Source organism: Anser brachyrhynchus, assembly GCF_964034855.1.
Source record: "Anser brachyrhynchus genome assembly, chromosome: 1".
Classification (NCBI taxonomy): domain Eukaryota; kingdom Metazoa; phylum Chordata; class Aves; order Anseriformes; family Anatidae; genus Anser; species Anser brachyrhynchus.
This window is the reverse complement of record NC_137694.1, coordinates 178,664,156-178,673,835: the sequence shown is the minus strand read 5'-3', so window position 1 is coordinate 178,673,835 and position 9,680 is coordinate 178,664,156.

The window sequence follows — 9,680 nt, the reverse complement described above, 5'->3', positions numbered from 1 at the left end:
AATGGTGGATTACAAAACTACAGGGATGTTTTTTCTTTTTTTCTCCCTTAGAAATCTAGATGGGTGATGACTTCCTCTGTGAAGTCATTTTATAATACACTCCAGGATAAGTTCTGTCTTTCTCTATCACATAACCTAGAAGATGAAGTGATCTGCAACAGAATTTTTAACTATACTATTGATGTATCCATGCAGAGGCCGATCTTAATGACAGCAGGGTTCCTTCAAGAACATGTATGGATCATTTACTTTTACAGTTCTTTCACTTATTAGAAGCTTACAGTCATCATTACAGATGTGCTTTTGAGCAGATGCTTTCACAGTTAACACATTAGCTCCCATGTAAGTGCTGTCTGTTTAGTACAAATGAATTTGGTTTGTCATCTAAACACAGAGAATGCCCACTGATTTAAATAGGGGCAAATATGTGCTAGCTTTTTAATCCATTTTTATAAAGAACAGATCTCTAAGAAGATCAGTTACAGAAACAATTAATTATTTTGAAAGTTACCAGGTTTAGAAACTTGTTTCTTAACTGTTTTAAATGGCTTTTGATCTTTTTTAAAAGGCATGTCATATATTGAGGAGACCATTGCTAATATTCTGACATACGAAATTAGGGAATACATTGTCACCGTTGTGCCATTCCATTTAGCCATAGGACTCTGAAGCGCTATATACTCATAGTCCATGCAAATGTCTTAAGCATCAGGTTATTGTCTTCATCATCATTGTTGCCTATTCTACCCAGTTCTATGCCACTGTGCATAGAGGGGCACAGAGTTTGGGGACCAGAAAGAGAGAGAGAAAAGGCACAGCTTACTCGCTTGGTAAGACAGTTAGAAATAGACTTTTTTTTTTTTTCAAGAAATGTAGACATCTCATATTATCTTCTAGACTGCAGTTGAGTAGAAAGAGCATTCACTATGAGCATTTAAAATTATGTATTGGATGCAGTCTTGGGGTGTCAAGTCTCATGTAACACAGCCAGGGGCAGTACATTATAATAGAAAATTATCAATTTACTAATCTACAAACAAAATAAACTTATCAAAATAGAGAAATAAATGAAATGGAGGCTTCAGCTCTTTTAATCTTTTAATCAAAGGCTTAGTGGCAGAATGTTATAATGAAGACCCCACATTATCAAGTCTTTATTACTTGAACGCTAAATTCATTAGTGTTACTATGAAGTTTCATAAATTATTTAAACTAGTCTTGTCAAAATAAATGAACAAAGTACATTCTGTGATATTCTAGTTTTTTGTTTTTTTTTGTTTTTCCTTCTTCCCCTTGTGCTTGCTTATGTGCTTGATAGTTCACAGAATTGGTTGATTCACAGTGGAGACCAGCTTCAATGCCTATTAATGTTAGTGGGAGTCTTACAACTAAGCTTGGTGGGAGTCTGAGTGGGCCCTGAGTGTCCCTGTATCAATGAAAATAAGTCGTGTTCTATTGTTATCGCTAATTAGCCTGCAAGCATTACAGAGCAGGGTCTGTCTTTGACTCTGTGATTGTACAGCACTTAACACAATGGGGCCTCCTTTCTGGTTGGAATATCTCCATTAATATAATAGTTCTCTTGTGAATGCAACTATTTTAAATCTCTGGTATGTGCTCAGGGTATTTTTTATTAATTACCTGCTTTTCAAAGGTTCTAATCTGTGCAAGACATTGGATAAATAAAATATGTACTATAAAATCTGTCATGTAGCTTTTATGAAGAATTACAACATTTTAAAAGCATTTTTAATAACAGTCAAATGGTCAAAGCCGGAAAAAAAATACAACATTTGAGAGGTAATTCAATGTATTTGTTTAATACATATAAACACACATAATTATATACATACATATGTGTTTATGTTTATGCATATGTAGATGAAAGTCTTTGGGACAGATTGTATTTTACTACTTGAACAGATGACCAGCTGGCTGTGAGCTCCACCAGAAGTGTTTTGTTGTTGTTGTCCAAACCCACTACAGCAGAAACCCCAAAAAGCAAGGAGAAAAGGAGGAAATATTGCGTGGCTGAAGGAGTGTAGCAATGAGCCCCTGATACTAACTAAAAAAAGAAAGTTCCTATGATAGCTTTTCTTTTGAGGAAGTATAGTTTTACACTCCTCAAAATGGTGTTCTGCCTAATAGTCACACTGGCTGGAAACAGTATGTGAATTTTATTACATGAGACCTAAATGGAAAAGCTCAACTCTGATTGCCGCAGAACACTTGGTACTGCAAACCCTTCAATTTCCATGGGATTCTTAATCATACTTTAATCCTAAATTCTATAAATAAATAAATAAATAAATAAATGAAAGTAATGCATCTTTGTAAATAATAATAATCTTAGAAAATAATTTCATCAAGAAAACTAAATGGTATCGGTCTATGTGCATCATCTGCATTTTAGCGACGTACAGTACTCTGTTTACTAAACTTATTCTGTTTTGGAATTCCACTGGATAATCATGCACTGAATGTGAGTACTGAGGAAAAGGTGTTATCCTTAAATTAAAATGGCTTTGCTTTGTTTGGTTGGATAAATTCCTATTAGTCTGTGCGTGCATGCGTGTGTGAGAGAGAACCTGCTAGTACTTTTCTCAGTTCTTTAGTAATCTCAGTTTCAAAGTCTCAGAACAGCCTAGGTGTTTTTTGTCATCAGTAATACAGTAAGTAATGCTGCATAAAATATCTCTGTTCTTCATAGTCAACATCCTACTGATGTGAAAGGAGAATGTTCCACCTTCCTTAGGGTTAAATCCACCTCACTGTTGCTCCTACACCGTCAGAGCATACACATAGCCTCTATCAAACCTGAATAAGCACTTTAGCAACAGATTAATTCACTCCTCATCCCATTTCATGGGGGAAGAAGGACTCTGCAGTCACAAAGTAGTAGATCCAAAAGTAATTATCTCTGTGCCACAAAACGCATTTGCGGGAAGTCTCTTTATGTGTCCAAGCCCTTGGAAAATAGAATCACAGCAATATTTTTCCTGCTTTTTATTTGTGTGGCATGGTGAAGGGACAGTTGGTTCCCGAAAGCACTGTTTCAGTTTATTTGAAGACTCAGCCCTGCATTGCTACCTGCCTGGAACACTCTTATCCCAAATTGTAAGAACATGAGACTTATTTCTCATAAAGTTTATATTCTGCAGAAATTGATAAGTAAACCAGAGAAGACTGGCATGGTGTAATGCCACATTCTGGCTCAGTTTGAACCCTTATAGCAGATAAATATGAAATGTCATAACAGATGTCTGTTTAAAATGCAAGGGCTCTGCTTGTGAATCTTATGTAAGGTTCAGCATCGCTTGTTCTCACAGTTGACGGTGAAGTGGGTCTGGCTTCTAGCCCAGGTCTCTCACACAATGATTAACCTGAGACTACATGGCACCATCTGGTAGTGTCTCAGGTAGGAAACATATATAAATGACTGAACAGTTATGCTTTTCTCTCTATAAGCAGAGTAATATTTGACGAATGGCACCTTTTTCCTTTCCCAAGCAGAACTGCCTTGAATTATTTCACATACAGATAAAGCCTACACTCAGCACTAAACCATCTCCCCAAACCCTGCCTTTCCTTCCTGCCTTTTTAATACTCTTTGTCTCTTTCTTTCCCTTCCTTTCTCCTTCTCTTCCTCCCTCACCCCCACCCTTCTTTTTTTCCTCTTTTCCTTTCTCCTTTTTTCCTTCTTTTGATATGTCTTGCACTTTCACTCCATCATTCCTGAGCAGTGATCTTGAGAAATAAGCTTGATTAAACTGGAGATCTTGATCTGCCACATTTCCTATTTGTTGTTGTTGTTTTCATATTTATTTATTTATTTATTTATTGGCTGGAGAAGTACTTCTGTAGGAGCTTTTGGTAAGGCAATACATAAAGTAAATAACCAGCTCAGAAAGAGTGATGATTTCCAGGGCTGACACAGTAGCATCACCCCCACTTCAATCACTTACACAGAAAATCCTGGCTCTTTGGAAATGCCTCATGGCCAGTTTAAATGAATGTTCACTCAAGGAAATAGTCTAAAGGGAGCAGAGGGAAATGGAAATGAAAAGAATCATGGGCTTCCATCTTCCTCATCTCTCTCTCTCTCTCTCTCTCTCTGATAGTCATATGTTTCAGTGGCTTATGACCAGGAGGATACAGTCCCCTCAGGTCACTGCCCTTCAGTGTTTAAAAAAAACAAAACCTGAGCCTCTCACCCTCTTTTGTGTTTCTAATAAGCCTGTTTCAGGACGCCCCTTCAAAATAATAAAGTGTGAAAGATGAAAAACCTGAAAATGTGAAATATTTCATATATATTTATTATATATTTTATATATAAATTTCATATATATAATGCTTCTGTTTCACTGAATCAGAAAAACTGTAGAACAGGCACAGGTAGCTGAGTATTTGAGATTTCCTCGATTCAAGGCATCACCTACTTATCCTTGGATGTTCACATCATGGGAAAACAAAACAAAATAAACAAAACAAACAAAAAATTGAAATATTTAGAGAGGTATAAGAGATTAAAGAGATTATGAATATGAGTAAAACGATGGAATTAAGAACAGACAGATGTAGTCTGGAAAGCATGAAAAAATTCCCCACACTGATACATCTGATACTACAACACTCCAAAGGGAAGTGTAAATGAACCATCAACACTTAAGGAATACTATAATGATCAATTCTTCATTGACAGTGACATGAACTAGGGAGCCCAACAGGGCTTTTCCATCATTGGCTTCCATTATTCTATGGTAAAATTAGAAGGCAAATAAGCAGAACAGTTCATGACAGCCTTATCTTTTATTGCCAGTAGGAGAATGCTTACTGTTACCCAAGCTAATCATACTGCAATATAACTTCAACATTTTATATTGGATATTATTATAGGTACATATCACTATAACATAGTGCTTTCATTTTGAACCCATCATGGTGCTGTAACAGTTTTCTAGAGAAACACGTTAAATTTAAAGGGGAAAAAATGAGTGGGAGGTATAGTACTCAATTATATCTACTGTGGCTTCTGTTTTAGGGGTTTTATCGTTAGACTTGTTTTTCATTACTAGTTCACAATAGGAGCTGGGATTTACTTTGTGTGTGTGTCATTTTAGTTTAAGGGTCTCCAGGGTTGTTTTCTTTTTTTTTTTCTTTTTTTTTTTCCTTTTTTTTTTTTCTTTTTTTTAAAGCCCTCAGCTTTTCATATACTATGGTATTTATTTTGTTTGCCTGTTTTTCTGTAGTTTTTAATTTCATTGAAATTAATTGTTACTTTCAAATGTCAATATACTGATGGGATGCTGGGGAAGAAAAGAGTTTTCAGTGGAGTTTCATGAGGTGTGGAGAGATACTATATACAAAACATGTCACTATTAAAACAACTTCATTTGAGGTGTTAAAAAGTGACATAATTTTCACATGTGATACTAAAAATCAGGTACACATACATAGAAGAAATAATGCTCTTCACATTGCTTGTTACATTTCTGGGGGCAAATGGATGACTTTATGGGGTAAAAGATATCATATTCTCTTGGCTGCTGCTTATTTTGATGAAGAAATTTCTCTGAAGTGCCAGAAGTGATTTACTTAAAACAGAAGTTCTTTTTCATCAAGGAATTCATTTACCACTCTGAATACAGATCCAGCTAGCAACAAGACATGTGTCTCTGTAGGGATTTTCTGTAGGGATTTAAAATCATTTAGAGACTAGATATCCTGCCTAAAAAAGAGATATATTAATACATACATATGGTTGGCCAAAATCCAAGGTTGGCAGATTGAGGGGCAGAGCACTGAGGTGCTCAAAAATATGAGCTCAGAACTGTAGTTATAACTCTTCTTCCAGACATACACACATATTACGCCCACATCAGATTTGTCAAGGAGTAAGGACTTTGCAAAAGAAAAGCCTTGTGGATTTCTCTGGGCCTCAGAGAATATTATTTCCATCTGAGAAGAACTAAATTTTAGTCTCTCAGTATTTCAATAGGAAATTTTACTATGAAAGAACAGTAAAATAACATTTCCTGTTAAAATGGATGCAGTAGTATATCATATGTAAAATGACATAATATCTGATGTTTCATTTTATCTTCTGCTAAATTTCTGTCTCCTACAAAATTATGCCAAAGTGTGTATGCCTGTTGGCTTTGTTAAACCATAAACAAAGGGATAACCTGAAATTCAACCATTTTTTAACTGTAATATAGTACCAGTAGATCTTAATTTCATTTAGATAAATACCAGATTAAAGACATGTCCAAAAGATACATCTATTTCTATGACATCCTTGTTCACCTGGCAATGAATCACCAGTGGATAATGTGAAGGTTACTAGAGGAAACTTCATCTACCTGTAAACAAACTATGTCCTCTGTTTAATAATCTTTAGGTTGTAACCTGAGGAATTTGACTTTCCTCCATTACCTGAGGAAAGCACCTCCTCTTCCCATAGTCCTGCAAATATCTGAGCATTTGGTGGATCAAGTCTCAGAAGGTGGAATGCTAAGAGTGTGGGGACAGAAAGAGGCACCACAGCCTGGCTTCATCTTTTATTTATCCAAAATCTGCCTAGAGAGGTCTCAGAAGTATAATGGAGAGGTGTAGAATGCTGGGGAGGAAAAGACCATTACAGAGGTGTAGTGGAGCTGGATACTAGCACTGGACACAAAACTGTCTGGTCAGAACTGCAGTTGTCATATTATGGACATAGTAGCAAGTCTAATAGTGTTGGCATTATTTAGCCCTGAATTATAAATTATTATATAATATATATATTTCGAACTGTAATATTACCAAAAGTGAACACATATTTACATATGTAAATATATATACAATATATATATATACACACATTTGTGGATAAACTTGAGTATTTTTAGATATACTCATCATATATATATATACACACATATGAAAACATACTGCTTTAAGTGGGAAAAATAGGCCTGATATCTATATCAAATAGGAGTATTTGTCACTATGCACAGCCATAGCCAGTTTTTTTGATATGATGGGATGGGAATAGAAGTGAAGGGTTATATAGCTGTGATCCATAGCCCTGTATTGTCTCTGTAGTGACAGAATAGCAGTGTATCACAGCATGTTAAAAATCTTACAATGTGCAGAGAGCATTTGAAGAAAACATCAGCTCAGTCTTTCTTTTCAACTGTTACTACTTACAGAAAGTCACCAGTATGATAAGAATTTAAAATCCTATTAGGCAATTCAGATTTTTTTTTCCTATAATTTGACATGAAAGTCTTTTTGTTAGTGACTTTCATATTGTATTAGCTATAAAGAGGGAATGAAGCAGTAGGCTCTGGCTGCTAGCCAAGTCTGAGATGCAGTCCTACCACAATAAATTCCAGAATGAATTGCAGTACTATGCAAATGAGCTATGAACTCAGATGAGCAGACGTGGCATACACAAGCTGATATGAAAGTGCAACATTAACCTCTGATTTCTGCTATTAAAGAATTGCTTAAAATTTGCGGGGCAGAGCATTGGCTCAGAGTTGTTTTTTTATCCTTTAGTCTCATACGCAGACACAAATGCTTCTTTAGAAGGTTGGACAATGTCTGTTCTACCTTATTAAGGATCATTCTTACATAAATCCTCTTCCCAATTCACGGATATAATTTCATCTTCCCATTGTAATTTGCTTCAGGAGGCTTACTGTCTAATATTTCTGTTTTCTTAGAAATCTCAAATATTTAGCAGAGCAGTATATCTCAACACCTCTCAATCCTTCTTTGTATCTGGAAAGAGAATAAAATTTGCATTTTTTTCTAAATTAGGCTTCAGAATGAGGTATTGTCTTTTTAAGGAGTAAATGGAAGGAGAGAATCAAAAGATTATGAGTCTACTTAGTACACCTATCTAGAGAGAGACCTAACTAGAAAAGAAAATCCATATCTAATTAAATTGAAAATTGTAAAATGAATTATAAATGGGAAAAAAAAAAGATTAATGTGTACATTTACACATCTAATGTTTAATGAAAACATCTGGTCTTATGGGGATGGTGTCTATTTTCCTTTTTTATTGGTATGTGGATTGCAACATGGAAAAAAGCTCTCCCCCCTACAGCCTGCAACAGAAATTCACGGTTTAAATGACATAATGAACAGATTTATGCGATTCAGTTGTGGTGTCACTAAACCTTAACATAAAATTATACTACTGAACGTGAGAAGAGCTCAGAGGAGACAGCAGCCAGAATTTATCCAGTCATCAAGGTACTATACAGATAGTGCTATGAATGCATGATATAGGCCAACTATTGCAAAACCATTTCTTCTTCTTTGTCTGCTTTCAGAAATAACAGATTTAAAATAGCACTATACAGTGAAGAATTAAAGAAGTATGCACACATAATCAGATTTCCCAAATCCTGTTTTTTAAGGCTTTTGAACTTATTTTCTAGTTGACTGTAAAATGGACTTGGGATATAACTTTAGTATCCTGTTTAAATCAACTTCTGGCTTAGATTTGAGTATTTGTTGCCGATGATTGAAAATGCTAATCTGGACTTAGTAGATGTGCATCCTATCCATGGTTTTCCAAGTAACTAACCTAGTGAGCTGCAAGTTGTTTTCAAGGTCCGTACCTCAGTGATCCCGTTTCTAAAATGAGAATAATGGTTCATATGAAGATATATGGCTGAAAAGTACAACAGAAAACCTGGATATAGAAATACGAGATTTGAGTGAAAGAGACTATTAGAAATGGGAAATTATTATTATTATTATTAATAACAACAACAACAATAATAATAATAAAATGTCATTATACTACCAAGAGAAATCAGTGATCGGTTTGGGTTAAATTCTGGTTGGTCACTGAGCTTTATGAATTAACACCTACAAGACCTGAGCATGTATCTTAAACAATGTAATTAAGAGCCACATGATCTAAACTGTTGCTTACATTATTATTATTTTTTAACACAAAAATACATACATATTTATTTGTATATGCTAGGGGTAGCAAAAAATAGCTGTAAAATATAAAGCTAAATAGACGTGCATGGAAGTAGGGAAAAAAATGCATGCAAGCAAGAGCTCACATCTCAAAGTAAAACTGAACTTTTTTCAAAGCACTTTAATATATATATTATTTTCCAAGATACAGAATTTCAAAGCCTTCAGTAAAAATGTAGATAAATAGATTATTTTTATGCTGCTGAAGTGACTCATCATTTCAACAACACTTGTGATATTTCTTATGGATTTCCCCCTCAAATTACTTGAGTTCTGTCTTATAAAAGATATGTTCCTTTTATCTACATTATTTTTATCTTCTCACTGAACAGAAAAAAGCTACTTTATAATCATCTCCAGTACATTGTTTGATGTCATCAGTAGACCACTCAACAAATGTAGAAAGGTATGATTACTGCCATATATGAAGGACTGATGATAGTCACTACAATGACTTTTACTTATGTAAAAGAAAATATAACAAGTGGAATAAATTCTTTAAATAATAGTGTATTATGATCTTGGAACAAAATTGGAGGCTCCAGACTTTTGGTTGGTTTGTGTTTGCAACATGGCAGCTATACCAACTGATTTTACTTCCTTTTCTATTTGAAAGTCACCTGGCTATTTTTCTGTCAGAATGCATTGTCTGGTGCTGTCAGTTGCACGTGTCAGTCACCACATCT